Below are 20,166 nucleotides of genomic sequence, written 5' to 3'. Positions count from 1 at the left end.
CCTTAAGTAGGCGGAAGGGCGGAGTCGGAGGGCTGACGGGGGCCCCACACGCTAGGGCCGCGCCGCCCTAGTGTGGCGGCGCCCCGTGGCCCCACTTCGTCTCTCCCTCGGACTTCTGGAAGCTTCGTGGCAAAATAGGCCCCTGGGCGTTGATTTCGTCCAATTCCGAGAATATTTCCTTACTAGGATTTCTGAAACCAAAAACAGCAGAAAACAGCAACTGGCTCTTCGGCATCTCGTTAATAGGTTAGTGCCGGAAAATGCATAAATATGACATAAAGTATGCATAAAACATGTAGATATCATCAATAATGTGGCATGGAACATAAGAAATTATCGATACGTTGGCGACGTATCAGCATCCCCAAGCTTAGTTCCTGCTCGTCCCGAGTAGGTAAACGATAACAAAGATAATTTCTGGAGTGACATGCCATCATAACCTTGATCATACTATTGTAAGCACATGTAATGAATGCAGCGATCAAAACAATGGTAAATGACATGAGTAAACAAATGAATCATATAGCAAAGACTTTTCATGAATAGTACTTTCAAGACAAGCATCAATAAGTCTTGCATAAGAGTTAACTCGTAAAGCAATAAATTCATAGTAGAGGCATTGAAGCAACACAAAGGAAGATTAAGTTTCAGCGGTTGCTTTCAACTTATAACATGTATATCTCATGGATAGTTATCAATGCAAAGTAATATAATAAGTGCAATATGCAAGTATGTAGGAATCAATGCACAGTTCACACAAGTGTTTGCTTCTTGAGATGGAGAGAGATAGGTGAACTGACTCAACATAAAAGTAAAAGAAAGGCCCTTCGCAGAGGGAAGCATTGATTGCTATATTTGTGCTAGAGCTTTGGTTTTGAAAACAAGAAACAATTTTGTCAACGGTAGTAATAAAGCATATGCATCATGTAAATTATGTCCTACAAGTTGCAAGCCTCATGCATAGTATACTAATAGTGCCCGCACCTTGTCCTAATTAGCTCGGATTACCTGGATTATCACCGCAATACATATGTTTTAACCAAGTGTCACAAAGGGGTACCTCTATGCCGCCTGTACAAAGGTCTAAGGAGAAAGCTCGCATTGGATTTCTCGCTTTTGATTATTCTCAACTTAGACATCCATACCGGGACAACATAGACAACAGATAATGGACTCCTCTTTAATGCTTAAGCATTCAACAACAATTAATTTTCTCACATGAGATTGTGGATATTTGTCCAAAACTGAAACTTCCACCATGGATCATGGCTTTAGTTAGCGGCCCAATGTTCTTCTCTAACAGTATGCATGCTCAAACCATTCAACTCATGGTAAATCTCCCTTACTTCAGACAAGACGGACATGCATAGCAACTCACATGATATTCAACAAAGAGTAGTAGATGGCGTCCCCAGAAACATGGTTATCGCACAACAAGCTACTTAATAAGAGATAAAGTGCATAAGTACATATTCAATACAACAATAGTTTTTAGGCTATTTGTCCCATGAGCTGTATATTGCAAAGGTAGAGGATATAAATTTAAAGGTAGCACTCAAGCAATTTACTTTGGAATGGCGGAGAAATACCATGTAGTAGGTAGGTATGGTGGACACAAATGGCATAGTGGTTGGCTCAAGGATTTTGGATGCATGAGAAGTATTCCCTCTCGATACACGGTTTAGGCTAGCAAGGTTATTTGAAACAAACACAAGTATGAAGCGGTGCAGCAAAACTCACATAAAAGACACATTGTAAACATTATAAGACTCTACACCGTCTTCCTTGTTGTTCAACCCTTACTAGAAATTATCTAGACCTTAGAGAGACCAATTATGCAAACCAAATTTTAGCAAGCTCTATGTATTTCTTCATTAGTAGGTGCAAAGTATATGATGCAAGAGCTTAAACATGAGCACAACAATTGCCAAGTATCACATTATCCAAGACATTTTACCAATTATTACATGTAGCATTTCCCGTTTCCAACCATATAACAATTTAACGAAGAAGATTCAACCTTCGCCATGAATACTATGAGTAAAGCCTAAGGACATATTTGTCCATATGCAACAGCGGAGTGTGTCTCTCTCCCACACAATGAATGCTAGGATCCATTTTATTCAAACAAAACAAAAACAAAAACAAACAGACGCTCCAAGCAAAGTGCATAAGATGTGATGGAATAAAAATATAGTTTCACTAGAGGAACCTGATAATGTTATCGATGAAGAAGGGGATGCCTTGGGCATCCCCAAGCTTAGATGCTTGAGTCTTCTTGAAATATGCAGGGGTGAACCACCGGGGCATCCCCAAGCTTAGAGCTTTCACTCTCCTTGATCATATTGTATCATCTCCCTCTCTTGATCCTTGAAAACTTCCTCCACACCAAACTCAAAACAATTCATTAGAGGGTTAGTGCATAATCAAAATTCACATGTTCAGAGGTGACATAATCAATCTTAACACTTCTGGACATTGCACAAAGCTACTGAAAGTTAATGGAATCGAAAAATCCATCAAGCATAGCAAAACAGGCAATGCGAAATAAAAGGCAGAATCTGTCAAAACAGAACAGTTCGTAAAGATGAATTTTATTGAGGCACCAGACTTCCTCCTTTTGTTTGTCGCTCTCCTCTTCTTTTTCATCCAATGAGCTTTCAAGTTCATCAATTTCCTCCTCTTTTTCATCCAATGCGCTTTCAGGTTCATCAGTTTCTTCTTCCACAGGTTCCTGCAAATTGTGAGTGCATTCTTGTGCATTAATGAGTCTCTCTTTATAGTCAATGATATAAGGATTATCACTGAAGCATTCTATGCAACAATTAAGGATAGAAGAGACATAATCTTTAAGGTCCTCACAAACAACACAAGTTTCATAATTCTCAACCATGAAGGATTCTATCTCAGAGGCTCCCATAAATACGACAAATTGTTCTACCTCTTCGAACCCATAATGAATATAGCAATTCCGATTATAGTTCTTAATTAAAAATTCCTCACTAAAGCCACATTGAAATTTAAGATGTTTAGTATCCTGTCGAGAGCAACAGTTTATATCATGGCGTTTAAGCAAGATTTTAGCAATTGTATTTAATTTTTCCATCATAGCACTCATTACTTTACCAGTTCTTGATTCTCTATAATTATTATAACATTCTATAAGCTCCAAGTAGGTTGTAGGTTCTCCCATAACAGCAGTTTTTTAATTTTTAGATTTTTCAATTTTTTATGGATTTTTGGGTATATGAGGAAAATAAAACAAAACAAAAAGAAACTAAGCAAAAGTAAACTAAGCAAATAATACTAGACAGAAATAAACTAAGCACAAATAAACTAGACAAAAGTAAACTAAGCAAAACAAAATAAAATAAAACAGAGAGAGAGGTGGAGTGTACTTCCCAGGTGAACTTATGAGTAGAGCTATGCCTCCCCGGCAACGGCGCCAGAAAACGGTCTTGATAACCCACAAGTATAGGGGATCGCGGCAGTCTTCGAGGGAAGTAAAACCCAAATTTATTGATTCGACACAAGGGGAGGTAAAGAATACTTATAAGCCTTAACAACTGAGTTGTCAATTCAGCTGCACCTGGAAAAGCACTAGTAACAGGGGTGATGTGAAAGTAGCAGTAATATGAGAGCAGTAGTAATAGTAACACAGCAGCAATAATAGCAATATGAGAGCAATGGCACCAGAAAATACTTGATACTACTTCCAATGACATGTAGAACGAGTATATGATGATGAGAGATGGACCGGGGTTCCCAGCGATCTACACTAGTGGTAACTCTCCAATAACAAGTAACAAGTGTTGGGTGAACAAATTACAGTTGGGCAATTGATAGGAATCAAAGCATTAAGACAGAACATCCAGATTATTAATTATGTAGGCATGTTTTCCAATTATAGTCGTACGTGCTCGCAATGAGAAACTTGCACAACATCTTTTGTCCTACCAGCTGGTGGCAGCCGGGCCTCAAGGGAAACTACTGGATATTAAGGTACTCCTTTTAATAGAGCACCGGAGCAAAGCATTAACACTTCGTGAAAACATGTGTCCCTCACATCACCGCCATCCCCTCCGGTTGTCCCGATTTCTGTCACTTTGGGGCCTTTGGTTCCGGACAGTGACATGTGCATACAACTTGTAGATACAATCTAAGCAATAATATAGAGCTTAAATCTAAGATCATGCCACTCGGGCCCTAGTGACAAGCATTAAGCATAACAAAATTGCAGCAACAATAACTTCACAAACTTTATAGATAGACTAATCATAATGTATCATCCATCGGATCCCAACAAACACAACACTGATTACATCAGATGAATCTCAATCATGTAAGGCAGCTCATGAGATCATTGTATTGAAGTACATGGAGGAGAGTATACCAACTAGCTACTGCTAGAACCCGTAGTCCATGGGGGAACTACTCACGGAGCATGATGGAGGCGGTGGCGTTGATGGAGATGGCTTCCGGGGGCACTTCCCTGTCCCGGCAGGGTGCCGGAACAGAGACTTCTGTCCCCCGAATTGGAGTTTCGCGATGGCGGCGGCGCCCCTGGAGTCTTTCTGGAGTTTCGTCAATTGGTACTGCGTTTTTAGGTCGAAAGGGGTTTTATAGGCGAAGAGGCGGCGCAGGAGGGCACCTGGGGGCTCCTCACCATAGGCTGGCGCGGGCCCAGGCCAGGCCGCGCCGCCTTATGGTGTGGTGGCCCTCTGGCCCCTCTCCGACTCTTCTTCGGTGTTCTGGAGGCTTCCGGGAAAAATAGGAGGTTTGGCGTTGATTTCGTCCAATTCCGAGAATATTGCCCGAACAGCCTTTCTGGAACCAAAAACAGCAGAAAACAGGAACTGGCACTGTGGCATCTTGTTAATAGGTTAGTTCCGGAAAACGCATAAAAACATTATAAAGTGCAAGCAAAACATGTAAGTATTGTCATAAAACAAGCATGGAACGACAGAAATTATGGATACGTTGGAGACGTATCAGCATCCCCAAGCTTAGTTCCTGCTCGTCCCGAGCAGGTAAACGATAAAAATAATAATTTCTGTAGTGACATGCTACTTACATAACCTTGATCATACTATTACAAAGCATATGAAATGAATGAAGTGACTCAAGGCAATGATCTATAGTTGCTAACAAATAGATAACATATAGCAAAACTTTTCATGAAGAGTACTTTCAAGACAAGCATCAAAAGTCTTGCACAAGAGTTAACTCATAAAGCAATAGATTCAAAGTAAAGGCATCGAAACAACACAAAGGAAGATATAAGTTTCAGCGGTTGCTTTCAACTTTCAACATGCATATCTCATGGATAATTGTCAATACAGAGTACTATGATGAATGCAAATATGCAAGTATGTAAGAATCAATGCACAGTTGACACAAGTGTTTGCTTCTAAGATGGAAGGAATTAGGTAACTGACTCAACATAAAAGTAAAAGAATGGCCCTTCTACGAGGGAAGCATCGATTGCTATATTTGTGCTAGAGCTTTGGTTTTGAAAACATAAAGAGAGCATAAAAGTAAAGTTTTGAGAGGTGTTTGTTGTTGTCAACGAATGGTAGTGGGCACTCTAACCCCCTCGTCAGACAAACCTTCAAAGAGCGGCTCCCATTTTATTTTATTTTTGGGTGGCACTCCTTCCAACCTTTCTTTCACAAACCATGGCTAACCGAATCCTCGGGTGCCTGCCAACAATCTCATACCATGAAGGAGTGCCTTTTTATTTTAGTTTTATTATGATGACACTCCTCCCAACCTTTGCTTTCTCAAGCCATGGCTAACCGAATCCTTCGGGTGCCGTCCAACAATCACATACCATGGAGGAGTGTCTATTTTTTGTTAATTAATTTGGGACTGGGAATCCCATTGCCAGCTCTTTTTGCAAAATTATTGGATAAGCGGATGAAGCCACTAGTCCCATTGGTGAAAGTTGCCCAACAAGATTGAAAGATAAACACCACATACTTCCTCATGAGCTATAAAACATTGACACAAATCAGAGGTAATAAATTTTGAATTGTTTAAAGGTAGCACTCAAGCAATTTACTTTGGAATGGCGGGAAATACCACATAGTAGGTAGGTATGGTGGACACAAATGGCATAGTGGTTGGCTCAAGGATTTTGGATGCATGAGAAGTATTCCCTCTCGATACAAGGCTTAGGCTAGCAAGGTTGTTTGAAGCAAACACAAGTATGAACCGGTACAACAAAACTTACATAAAAACATGTTGCAAGCATTATAATACTCTACACTGTCTTCCTTGTTGCTCAAACACTTTTACCAGAAAATATCTAGACCTTAAGAGAGATTAATTATGCAAACCAATTTTAACAAGCTTTACGGTAGTTCTCCACTAATAGGTTTAAACTACATGAAAAAAACTTAATCATGATCTATTTGAGAGCTCAAAACAATTGCCAAGTGTCAAATTATCCAAGACATATGAGGCATTTTCTTTTTCCAAACAAATAACCATAAGTATTGTAGCTTCCAACTTTTATCATTGAACATTAGAAGTAAAACGAAGAACAAGTGTTCATATGAAAAAGCGGAACATGTCTCTCTTCCAATCAAGGATTGCTAGGATCTGATCTTATTCAAACAAAAACAAAAATAAAAGCACACAGACGCTCCAAGTAAAACACATATGATGTGATCGAATAAAAATATAGTTTCAGGGGAGGAACCTGATAAGTTGATGAAGAAGGGGATGCCTTGGGCATCCCCAAGCTTAGACGCTTGAGTCCTCTTGAAATATGCAGGGATGAACCACGGGGGCATCCCCAAGCTCAGACTTTTCACTCTTCTTGATCATATATCATCCTCCTCTCTTGACCCTTGAAAACTTCCTTCACACCAAACTTCTCATAAACTTTACTCAAAAAATTTGAATCCACCTGTCCTGTAGTGACACATTGCAAGAACTCAATAAAACATTAGCTACAGCTCTCCACGTCTAGAAAACCTCGCTTAAAGTCCACAAGAGACAATGCAAAAAACAGAGACAGAATCTGCCAAAACAGAACAGCCAGTAAAGACGAATTTAAAAGAAATACTTCCGTTGCTAAAATCAGAAAACTCAAAACTAATGAAAGTTGCGTACATATCTGAGGAACACGCACGTAAATTGGCATATTTTTCTGAGTTACCTACAGAGAAAACAGCCCAGATTCGTGACAGATAGAAATCTGTTTCTGCGCAGAAATCCAAATCTAGTATCAACCTTCGATTAGAGGCTTCACTTGGCACAACAAAACACAAAACTAAGATAAGAATAGGTTGCTACAGTAGCAAACAACTTCCAAGACACAAATATAAAACAAAGTACTGTAGCAAAATAACACATGGGTTATCTCCCAAGAAGTTCTTTCTTTTTAGCCATTAAGATGGGCTCAGCAGTTTTAAGGATGCACTCGCAAGAAATAGTATTTGAAGCAAAAGAGAGCATCAAGAGGCAAATTCAAAACACATTTAAGCCTAACATGCTTCCTATGCATAGGAATCTTGTAAATAAACAAGTTCATGAAAAGCAAAGTAACAAGCATAGGAAGATAGAACAAGTGTAACTTCAACAATTTCAGCATATAGAGAGGTGTATTAGTACCGTGCAAATTTCTACAACCATATTTTCCTCTCTCATAATAATTTTCAGTAGCTTCATGAACAAACTCAACAATATAACTATCACATGCAGCATACTTTTCATGATTTCCAAACACATAATTTTTATCAAATTCAAGAATAGTGGAATTAAAACTTTCAAACTTACTTTTATTAATAATATAACAAGGTAGTTGATCAATCTCAAGAGATATGGGACTCATAGAATAAGTCAAGAACTCTCCAATCCACAGTAGCATAATTATTTTCACAAGTTTTACTCATAGGAAATATTTCAAGAGAATCCACAGGAACACAACATTCGACCTCTTTCGGTAAGCATGGAGGACAATCAAATAGTGTAAGAGATGAAGAGTGATACGTCTCCGACGTATCGATAATTTCTTGTGTTCCATGCCACATTATTGATGATATCTACATGTTTTATGCACACTTTATGTCATATTCATGCATTTTCTGGAACTAACCTATTAACAAGATGCCAAAGTGCCAGTTGTTGTTTTCTGCTGTTTTTGGTTTCAGAAATCCTAGTAACGAAATATTCTTGGAATTGGACGAAATCAACGCCCAGGGTCCTATTTTGCCACGAAGCTTCCAGAAGACCGAAGAGGAGACGAAGTGGGGCCACGAGGCGGCCACACCCTAGGGCGGCGCGGCCTGGCCCTTGGCCGCGCCGACCTGTGGTGTGGGGCCCTCGTGTGGCCCCCTGACCTGCCCTTTCGCCTACTTAAAGCCTCCGTCGCGAAACCCCCAGTACCGAGAGCCACGATACGGAAAACCTTCCAGAGACGCCGCCGCCGCCAATCCCATCTCGGGGGATTCAGGAGATCGCCTCCGGCACCCTGCCGGAGAGGGGAATCATCTCCCGGAGGACTCTACGCCGCCATGGTCGCCTCCGGAGTGATGAGTGAGTAGTCTACCCCTGGGTCCATAGCAGTAGCTAGATGGTTGTCTTCTCCCCATTGTGTTTAATTGTCGGGTCTTGTGAGCTGCCGAACATGATCAAGATCATCTATCTGTAATTCTATATGTTGTGTTTGTTGGGATCCGATGAATAGAGAATACTTGTTATGTTGATTATCAAAGTTATGTCTATGTGTTGTTTATGATCTTGCATGCTCTCCGTTACTAGTAGATGCTCTGGCCAAGTAGATGCTTGTAACTCCAAGAGGGAGTATTTATGCTCGATAGTGGGTTCATGTCTCCGTGAATTTGGGGGAGTGACAGAAACCTCTAAGATTATGGATGTGCTGTTGCCACTAGGGATAAAACATTGGTGCTATGTTCAAGGATGTAGTCACTGATTACATTACGCGCAATACTTAATGCAATTGTCTGTTGTTAGCAACTTAATACTGGAGGGGGTTCGGATGATAACCTGAAGGTGGACTTTTTAGGCATAGATGCATGCTGGATAGCGGTCTATGTACTTTGTCGTAATGCCCAATTAAATCTCACTATACTCATCATAATATGTATGTGCATGGTCATGCCCTCCTTATTTGTCAATTGCCCAACTGTAATTTGTTCACCCAACATGTTGTTTATCTTATGGGAGAGACACCTCTAGTGAACTGTGGACCCCGGTCCAATTCTCTATACTGAAATACAATCTACTGCAATACTGTTCTACTGTTTTCTGCAAACAATCATCTTCCACACAATACGGTTAATCCTTTGTTACAGCAAGCCGGTGAGATTGACAACCTCACTGTTTCGTTGGGGCAAAGTACTTTGGTTGCGTTGTGCAGGTTCCACGTTGGCGCCGGAATCTCTGGTGTTGCGCCGCACTACATCCCGCCGCCATCAACCTTCAACGTGCTCCTTGAATCCTACTGGTTCGATTAAACCTTGGTTTCTTACTGAGGGAAACTTGCCGCTGTGCGCATCACACCTTCCTCTTGGGGTTCCCAACGGACGTGTCAACCACACGCATCAAGCAAATTTCTGGCGCCGTTGCCGGGGAGATCAAGACACGCTGCAAGGGGAGTCTCCACTTCCCAATCTCTTTACTTTGTTTTTGTCTTGCTTTATTTTATTTACTACTTTGTTTGCTGCACTAAATCAAAATACAAAAAAATTAGTTGCTAGTTTTACTTTATTTGCTATCTTGTTTGTTATATCAAAAACACAAAAAAATTAGTTACTTGTATTTGCTTTACTTATTTCATCTTGTTTCCTCCTAAGTTTGTTCTTAAAGATGTACCGGTAGGCCAAGGGTCTATCCTTGGGAAAGATAATATAGAAGATTTTTTCACTCATATTAGTACAATTGAAGATTTTGAAGATAGACACTTGGTAGAACTTGCTCCTACTTATGAAATTGCTGTTGCTTCTTTAGTACACGCGTTAGAAGCTAGATTTGTTAATCTTAATCCTGTGATTCAACATATGTTTCTTACACTCAGTGATATGGAAGAAGGAGAAAAGAAAGATTTTGTATTAGAAACCCTTCTTAAAGAATTTGGGGGAATAGCGAGAGAAGCTAGAAAAGTCTTCACTAAATATAATATGCTAGGCTCTTATACCAACTTTGCCAGTACCCTTGAGAAGATGGAAAAGGATAGACAAAAGTACACTAATGAAGTTAATTATGAGGGGGATATTAAAACATCAATACCTTGCAAGCTCTTGGGAATGTGTGAGGCACTAGAAAAGAATTTTGATTGGATTGTTCCTGAAGATTTGTTTGATGAGAGTAGCAAGCCCAAGACTAATGAAAAGGGAGCCTCTGAAACTCACATAGAAAAGATAAAATGCATAGTTGAGAAAACTCCACACCCCGCTGTAGATGCACCACCCTTTGATAATACTTGATACACACTTTCTGCGCCTAGCTGAAAGGCGTTAAAGAAAAGCGCTTATGGGAGACAACCCATGTTTTTACTACAGTACTTTGTTTTTATTTTGTGTCTTGGAAGTTGTTTACTACTGTAGCAACCTCTCCTTATCTTAGTTTTGTGTTTTGTTGTGCCAAGTAAAGTCATTGATAGTAAAGTTCATACTAGATTTGGATTACTGCGCAGAAACAGATTTCTTTGCTGTCACGAATCTGGGCTGTTTTTTCTGTAGGTAACTCAGAAAATTATGCCAATTTACGTGAGTAATCCTCAGATATGTACGCAACTTTCATTCAATTTGAGAATTTTCATTTGAGCAAGTCTGGTGCCTCGATAAAATTCGTCAATACAAACTGTTCTGTTTTGACAGATTCTGCCTTTTATTTCGCATTGCCAGTTTTGTTATGTTCGATGGATATTTCAATTCCATTGACTTTCAGTAGCTTTGTGCAATGTCCAGAAGTGTTAAGAATGATTATGTCACCTCTGAACATGTTAATTTTTATTGTCCACTAACCCTCTAATGAGTTGTTCTAAGTTTGGTGTGGAGGAAGTTTTCAAGGATCAAGAGAGGGAGATGATACAACATGATCAAGGAGAGTGAAAGCTCTAAGCTTGGGGATGCCCCGGTGGTTCACCCCTGCATATATCAAGAAGACTCAAGCGTCTAAGCTTGGGGATGCCCAAGGCATCCCCTTCTTCATCGACAACATTATCAGGTTCCTCCCCTGAAACTATATTTTTATTCCATCACATCTTATGTGCTTTTCTTGGAGCGTCGGTTTGTTTTTGTTTTTGTTTTGTTTGAATAAAATGGATCCTAGCATTCAATGTATGGGAGAGAGACACGCTCCGCTGTAGCATATGGACAAGTATGTCCTTAGGCTCTACTCATAGTATTCATGGCGAAGTTTCTTCTTCGTTAAATTGTTATATGGTTGGAATTGGAAAATGATACATGTAGTAAATTGCTAAAATGTCTTGGATAATGTGATACTTGGCAATTTTTGTGCTCATGTTTAAGCTCTTGCATCATATACTTTGCACCCATTAATGAAGAAATACATAGAGCATGCTAAAATTTGGTTTGCATATTTGGTCTCTCTAAGGTCTAGATAATTTCTAGTATTGAGTTTGAACAACAAGGAAGACGGTGTAGAGTCTTATAATGTTTTCAATATGTCTTTTATGTGAGTTTTGCTGCACCGCTTCATCCTTGTGTTTGTTTCAAATAACCTTGCTAGCCTAAACCTTGTATAGAGAGGGAATACTTCTCATGCATCCAAAATCCTTGAGCCAACCACTATGCCGTTTGTGTCCACCATACCTACCTACTACATGGTATTTCACCGCCATTCCAAATTATATTGCTTGAGTGCTACCTTTAAATTTCCATTCTCCACCTTTACAATATATAGCTCATGGGACAAATAGTTTAAAAACTATTGTGGTATTGAATATGTACTTATGCACTTTATCTCTTATTAAGTTGCTTGTTGTGCGATAACCATGTTTCTGGGGACGCCATCAACTATTCTTTGTTGAATATCATGTGAGTTGTTATGCATGTTCATCTTGTCTGAAGTAAGGGAGATCTACCACCTTATGGTTAAGCATGCATATTGTTAGAGAAGAACATTGGGCCGCTAACTAAAGCCATGATCCATGGTGGAAGTTTCAGTTTTGGACATATATCCTCAATCTCATATGAGAATAATAATTGTTGCCACATGCTTATGCATTAAAGAGGAGTCCATTATCTGTTGTCTATGTTGTCCCGGTATGGATGTCTAAGTTGAGAATAATCAAAAGCGAGAAATCCAAAATGCGAGCTTTCTCCTTAGACCTTTGTACAGGCGGCATAGAGGTACCCCATTGTGACACTTGGTTAAAACATGTGTATTGCGATGATCCGGTAGTCCAAGCTAATTAGGACAAGGTGCGGGCACTATTAGTATACTATGCATGAGGCTTGCAACTTGTAAGATATAATTTACATAACTCATATGCTTTATTACTACCGTTGACAAAATTGTTTCATGTTTTCAAAATCAAAGCTCTAGCACAAATATAGCAATCGATGCTTTTCCTCTATGGAGGACCATTCTTTTACTTTTATGTTGAGTCAGTTCACCTATTTCTCTCCACCTCAAGAAGCAAACACTTGTGTGAACTGTGCATTGATTCCTACATACTTGCATATTGCACTTATTATATTACTCTATGTTGACAATATCCATGAGATATACATGTTATAAGTTGAAAGCAACCGCTGAAACTTAATCTTCCTTTGTGTTGCTTCAATGCTTTTACTATGATTTATTGCTTTATGAGTTAACTCTTATGCAAGACTTATTGATGCTTGTCTTGAAGTACTATTCATGAAAAGTCTTTGCTATATGATTCACTTGTTTACTCATGTCATATACATTGTTTTGATCGCTGCATTCACTACATATGCTTTACAAATAGTATGATCAAGGTTATGATGGCACGTCACTCCAGAAATTATCTTTGTTATCGTTTTACCTGCTCGGAACGAGCAGAACTAAGCTTGGGGATGCTGATACGTCTCCGACGTATCGATAATTTCTTGTGTTCCATGCCACATTATTGATGATATCTACATGTTTTATGCACACTTTATGTCATATTCGTGCATTTTCTGGAACTAACCTATTAACAAGATGCCGAAGTGCCAGTTGCTGTTTTCTGCTGTTTTTGGTTTCAGAAATCCTAGTAACGAAATATTCTCGGAATTGGACGAAATCAACGCCCAGGGTCCTATTTTGCCACGAAGCTTCCAGAAGACCGAAGAGGAGACGAAGTGGGGCCACGAGGCGGCCACACCCTAGGGCGGCGCGGCCTGGCCCTTGGCCGCGCCGACCTGTGGTGTGGGGCCCTCGTGTGGCCCCCTGACCTGCCCTTCCGCCTACTTAAAGCCTCCGTCGCGACACCCCGGTGCACGAGAGCCACGATACGGAAAACCTTCCGGAGACGCCGCCGCCGCCAATCCCATCTCGGGGATTCGGGAGATCGCCTCCGGCACCCTGCCGAAGAGGGGAATCATCTCCCGGAGGACTCTACGCCGCCATGGTCGCCTCCGGAGTGATGAGTGAGTAGTCTACCCCTGGACTATGGGTCCATAGCAGTAGCTAGATGGTTGTCTTCTCCCCATTGTGTTTAATTGTCGGGTCTTGTGAGCTGCCGAACATGATCAAGATCATCTATCTGTAATTCTATATGTTGTGTTTGTTGGGATCCGATGAATAGAGAATACTTGTTATGTTGATTATCAAAGTTATGTCTATGTGTTGTTTATGATCTTGCATGCTCTCCGTTACTAGTAGATGCTCTGGCCAAGTAGATGCTTGTAACTCCAAGAGGGAGTATTTATGCTCGATAGTGGGTTCATGTCTCCGTGAATCTGGGGGAGTGACAGAAACCTCTAAGATTATGGATGTGCTGTTGCCACTAGGGATAAAACATTGGTGCTATGTTCAAGGATGTAGTCACTGATTACATTACGCGCAATACTTAATGCAATTGTCTGTTGTTAGTAACTTAATACTGGAGGGGGTTCGGATGATAACCTGAAGGTGGACTTTTTAGGCATAGATGCATGCTGGATAGCGGTCTATGTACTTTGTCGTAATGCCCAATTAAATCTCACTATACTCATCATAATATGTATGTGCATGGTCATGCCCTCTTTATTTGTCAATTGCCCAACTGTAATTTGTTCACCCAACATGCTGTTTATCTTATGGGAGAGACACCTCTAGTGAACTGTGGACCCCGGTCCAATTCTCTATACTGAAATACAATCTACTGCAATACTGTTCTACTGTTTTCTGCAAACAATCATCTTCCACACAATACGGTTAATCCTTTGTTACAGCAAGCCGGTGAGATTGACAACCTCACTGTTTCGTTGGGGCAAAGTACTTTGGTTGCGTTGTGCAGGTTCCACGTTGGCGCCGGAATCTCTGGTGTTGCGCCGCACTACATCCCGCCGCCATCAACCTTCAACGTGCTCCTTGACTCCTACTGGTTCGATTAAACCTTGGTTTCTTACTGAGGGAAACTTGCCGCTGTGCGCATCACACCTTCCTCTTGGGGTTCCCAACGGACGTGTCAACCACACGCATCAAAGAGTTACTCTCATTAGAAGGTTGGCATGGGTAGCTAATCCATTCTTCCTCCTTTTGTTCGTCGCTCTCCTCTTCTTTTTCATCCAATGAGCTTTCAAGTTCATCAATTTCCTCCTCTTTTTCATCCAATGCGCTTTCAGGTTCATCAGTTTCTTCTTCCACAGGTTCCTGCAAATTGTGAGTGCATTCTTGTGCATTAATGAGTCTCTCTTTATAGTCAATGATATAAGGATTATCACTGAAGCATTCTATGCAACAATTAAGGATAGAAGAGACATAATCTTTAAGGTCCTCACAAACAACACAAGTTTCATAATTCTCAACCATGAAGGATTCTATCTCAGAGGCTCCCATAAATACGACAAATTGTTCTACCTCTTCGAACCCATAATGAATATAGCAATTCCGATTATAGTTCTTAATTAAAAATTCCTCACTAAAGCCACATTGAAATTTAAGATGTTTAGTATCCTGTCGAGAGCAACAGTTTATATCATGGCGTTTAAGCAAGATTTTAGCAATTGTATTTAATTTTTCCATCATAGCACTCATTACTTTACCAGTTCTTGATTCTCTATAATTATTATAACATTCTATAAGCTCCAAGTAGGTTGTAGGTTCTCCCATAACAGCAGTTTTTTAATTTTTAGATTTTTCAATTTTTTATGGATTTTTGGGTATATGAGGAAAATAAAACAAAACAAAAAGAAACTAAGCAAAAGTAAACTAAGCAAATAATACTAGACAGAAATAAACTAAGCACAAATAAACTAGACAAAAGTAAACTAAGCAAAACAAAATAAAATAAAACAGAGAGAGAGGTGGAGTGTACTTCCCAGGTGAACTTATGAGTAGAGCTATGCCTCCCCGGCAACGGCGCCAGAAAACGGTCTTGATAACCCACAAGTATAGGGGATCGCGGCAGTCTTCGAGGGAAGTAAAACCCAAATTTATTGATTCGACACAAGGGGAGGTAAAGAATACTTATAAGCCTTAACAACTGAGTTGTCAATTCAGTTGCACCTGGAAAAGCACTAGTAACAGGGTGATGTGAAAGTAGCAGTAATATGAGAGCAAGAGTAATAGTAACACAGCAGCAATAATAGCAATATGAGAGCAATGGCACCAGAAAATACTTGATACTACTTCCAATGACATGTAGAACGAGTATATGATGATGAGAGATGGACCGGGGTTCCCAGCGATCTACACTAGTGGTAACTCTCCAATAACAAGTAACAAGTGTTGGGTGAACAAATTACAGTTGGGCAATTGATAGGAATCAAAGCATTAAGACAGAACATCCAGATTATTAATTATGTAGGCATGTTTTCTAATTATAGTCGTACGTGCTCGCAATGAGAAACTTGCACAACATCTTTTGTCCTACCAGCCGGTGGCAGCCGGGCCTCAAGGGAAACTACTGGATATTAAGGTACTCCTTTTAATAGAGCACCGGAGCAAAGCATTAACACTTCGTGAAAACATGTGTCCCTCACATCACCGCCATCCCCTCCGGTTGTCCCGATTTCTGTCACTTCGGGGACTTTGGTTCCAGACAGTGACATGTGCATACAACTTGTAGATACAATCTAAGCAATAATATAGAGCTTAAATCTAAGATCATGCCACTCGGGCCCTAGTGACAAGCATTAAGCATAACAAAATTACAGCAACAATAACTTCACAAACTTTATAGATAGACTAATCATAATGTATCATCCATCGGATCCCAACAAACACAACACCGATTACATCAGATGAATCTCAATCATGTAAGGCAGCTCATGAGATCATTGTATTGAAGTACATGGAGGAGAGTATACCAACTAGCTACTGCTAGAACCCGTAGTCCATGGGGGAACTACTCACGGAGCATGATGGAGGCGGTGGCGTTGATGGAGATGGCTTCCGGGGGCACTTCCCGTCCGACAGGTGCGGAATAGAGACTTCTGTCCCCCGAATTGGAGTTTCGCGATGGCGGCGGCGCCCCTGGAGTCTTTCTGGAGTTTCGTCAATTGGTACTGCGTTTTTAGGTCGAAAGGGGTTTTATAGGCGAAGAGGCGGCGCAGGAGGGCACCTGGGGGCTCCTCACCATAGGCTGGCGCGGGCCCAGGCCAGGCCGCGCCGCCTTATGGTGTGGTGGCCCTCTGGCCCCTCTCCGACTCTTCTTCGGTGTTCTGGAGGCTTCCGGGAAAAATAGGAGGTTTGGCGTTGATTTCGTCCAATTCCGAGAATATTGCCCGAACAGCCTTTCTGGAACCAAAAACAGCAGAAAACAGGAACTGGCACTGTGGCATCTTGTTAATAGGTTAGTTCCGAAAAACGCATAAAAACATTATAAAGTGCAAGCAAAACATGTAAGTATTGTCATAAAACAAGCATGGAACGACAGAAATTATGGATACGTTGGAGACGTATCAGGCAGCAGCATCTTCAGAACTAACACCAGAAAATTGCTCTCTCATAACAAGATTCAGTAAAGCAGGTTTAATTTCAAAGAATTCTGCTGTGGTAGCAGGTGGAGCAATAGGTGTGCAAAAGAAATCATTATTATTTATGGTTGTGAAGTCACACAACTTAGTATTTTCAGGAGTACCCATTTTAGCAACAGTAAATAAAGCAAACTAGATAAAGTAAACGCAAGTAACTAATTTTTTTGTATTTTTAATATAGCAAACAAGATAGCAAATAAAGTAAGACTAGCAACTAATTTTTTTGTATTTTGATATAGTGCAGCAAACAAAGTAGTAAATAAAACAAAGCAAGACAAAAATAAAGTAAAGAGATTGGAGGTGGAGACTCCCCTTGCAGCGTGTCTTGATCTTCCCGGCAACGGTGCCAGAAATTTACTTGCTGGCGTGTAGTTGACGTGGGAGTTAGAAATCTTTGTGGTGTAACTTTTCTTCAGATCCCCGGCAACGGCGCCAAAAATTTAGCTTGACACGCGTACATCACGCGACCGTTGGTAACCCCAAGTGGAAGGTGTGATGCTTACAGCAGTAAGTTTCCCTCAGTTAGAAACCAAGGTTTATCGAACCAGTAGGAGTCAAGAAGCACGTTGAAGGTTGATGGCGGCGAAGTGTAGTGCGGCGCAACACCAGGGATTCCGGCGCCAACGTGGAACCTGCACAACACAACCAAATTACTTGCCCCAACGTGACAGTGAGGTTGTCAATCTCACCGGCTTGCTGTAACAAAGGATTAGATGTATAGTGTGGATGATGATTGTTTGCAGAAAACAATAGAACAAGTATTGCAGTAGATTGTATTGGATTAAAAGAATGGACCGGGGTCCACAGTTCACTAGAGGCGTCTCTCCGATAAGAATAAGCATGCTGGGTGAACAAATTACAGTTGGGCAATTGACAAATAAAGAGGGCATGACCATGCACATACATGATATGATGAGTATAGTGAGATTTAATTGGGCATTACGACAAAGTACACAGACCGCTATCCAGCATGCATCTATGCCTAAAAAGTCCACCTTCAGGCTATCATCCGAACCCCTTCCAGTATTAAGTTGCAAACAACAGACAATTGCATTAAGTATGGTGAGTAATGTAATCAACAACTACATCCTTAGACATAGCATCGATGTTTTATCCCTAGTGGCAACAACACATCCACAACCTTAGAACTTTCTGTCACTGTCGCAGTTTTAATGGAGGCATGAACCCACTATCGAGCATAAATACTCCCTCTTGGAGTTACTAGCAAAAACTTGGCCAGAGCCTCTACTAATAACGGAGAGCATGCAAGATCATAAACAACACATAGGTAATAGATTGATAATCAACATAACATAGCATTCTCTATTCATCGGATCCCAACAAACACAACATGTAGCATTACAGAAAGATGATCTTGATCATGTTAGACAGCTCACAAGATCCAACAATGAAGCACAATTAGGAGAAGACGACCATCTAGCTACTGCTATGGACCCATAGTCCAGGGGTGAACTACTCACTCATCACTCCGGAGGCGACCATGGCGGTGAAGAGTCCTCTGGGAGATGATTCCCCTCTCCGGCAGGGTGCCGGAGGCGATCTCCTGAATCCCCTGAGATGGGATTGGCGGCGGCGGCGTTTCTGGAAGGTTTTCCGTATCGTGGCTCTCGGTACTGGGGGTTTCGCGATGAAGACCTTAAGTAGGCGGAAGGGCGGAGTCGGAGGGCTGACGGGGGCCCCACACGCTAGGGCTGCGTGGACCCCCCTGGGCTGCGCTGCCCTAGTGTGGCGGCGCCCCGTGGCCCCACTTCGTCTCTCCCTCGGACTTCTGGAAGCTTCGTGGCAAAATAGGCCCTTGGGCGTTGATTTCGTCCAATTCCGAGAATATTTCCTTTTCTGAAACCAAAATGCAATGAAACAAAGAATCGGCTCTTCGGCATCTCGTTAATAGGTTAGTGCCGGAAAATGCATAAATATGACATAAAGTATGCATAAAACATGTAGATATCATCAATAATGTGGCATGGAACATAAGAAATTATCGATATGTTGGAGACATATCACACCCCACCAAGGAAAGGGGGGAGTCCCGATTGTGGCACCGTCAAGATCTTCTACGCGCTTTTGAAAGCGGCAAGTGATCGTCTACCGCAGCAACGAGATCTAATCTCGTAGGCTTTGGAAATCTTCAAGGGTTACTCTCGTTCATCCCCTCGTTGCTATCATCTTCTAGATTGCATCTTGGCTTGGATTGCGTTCTCGCGGTAGGATTTTTTTTTGTTTTCTATGCTACGAATCCCATCACGCAAAGCCTCCTTCCGTTCGGCGCATCCCAATACGGTGTCCGGCGCCCCGAGCCTGTCCCTGCTCCACAGGGGACGCTCCGGGCACGCCTGACACAATGAAATGCGAGGCGAGGAGATGCGGGCCCAATGGCCAACGCGTCAGCGGCACATTCAAGTTTAACCTAACCGTCACCTATGTCGCGACGGAAGTTATTGGCGCGCAGCGATGATGCAGTTTCCGCAAAGGCGCGGCAAAGCGTCTCGCCGCACCTAGCTCTCCGCGTCGGCGTTAATGAGCGCCACCGCTCCCTCGCCTCCCTCCGGCCTATAAAAAGGGGCGCTCTCGCATCGTCCGTCACACACAAACCCTAGCGCCTCTCTCCCTAACCCTAGCCGCCACCATCTCAAGAGTCGACGCCGTGGCTGGTAGAGGCAGAGGCCGAGGTCGTGGTCGCGGCAGAGCTGCACGGTCGCCGTCGCCTGCGACCTCATCGTCTTCATCGTCGGACCTACAGGAAGAGCACCAAGTGCTGTTTGAGTTCGTCGTCATCATGAACAGCGACCCACTCGGCGTCCAGAGGCAGCCAAACAAGTTCGCCGAGTTCGTCGCTGGCAACAAGCCGACCGCGCTGCATCTGTGGGAGGTTGGCTGCGACTGCTGCCGGTGGCCGGTGGACGTGCTCTTCGACGGGCGCGGCAAGATTTACCTCCACACCGACTGGGAGAAGTTCGTGCGCTACCACGACCTCCAAGCCGGTCGCGTGCTCACATTCTCCTACCTAGGAGATGCG

The sequence above is a fragment of the Lolium perenne genome, chromosome 6, assembly GCF_019359855.2.
Source record: "Lolium perenne isolate Kyuss_39 chromosome 6, Kyuss_2.0, whole genome shotgun sequence".
NCBI lineage: Eukaryota > Viridiplantae > Streptophyta > Magnoliopsida > Poales > Poaceae > Lolium > Lolium perenne.
This window is presented reverse-complemented; position numbering follows the sequence as displayed.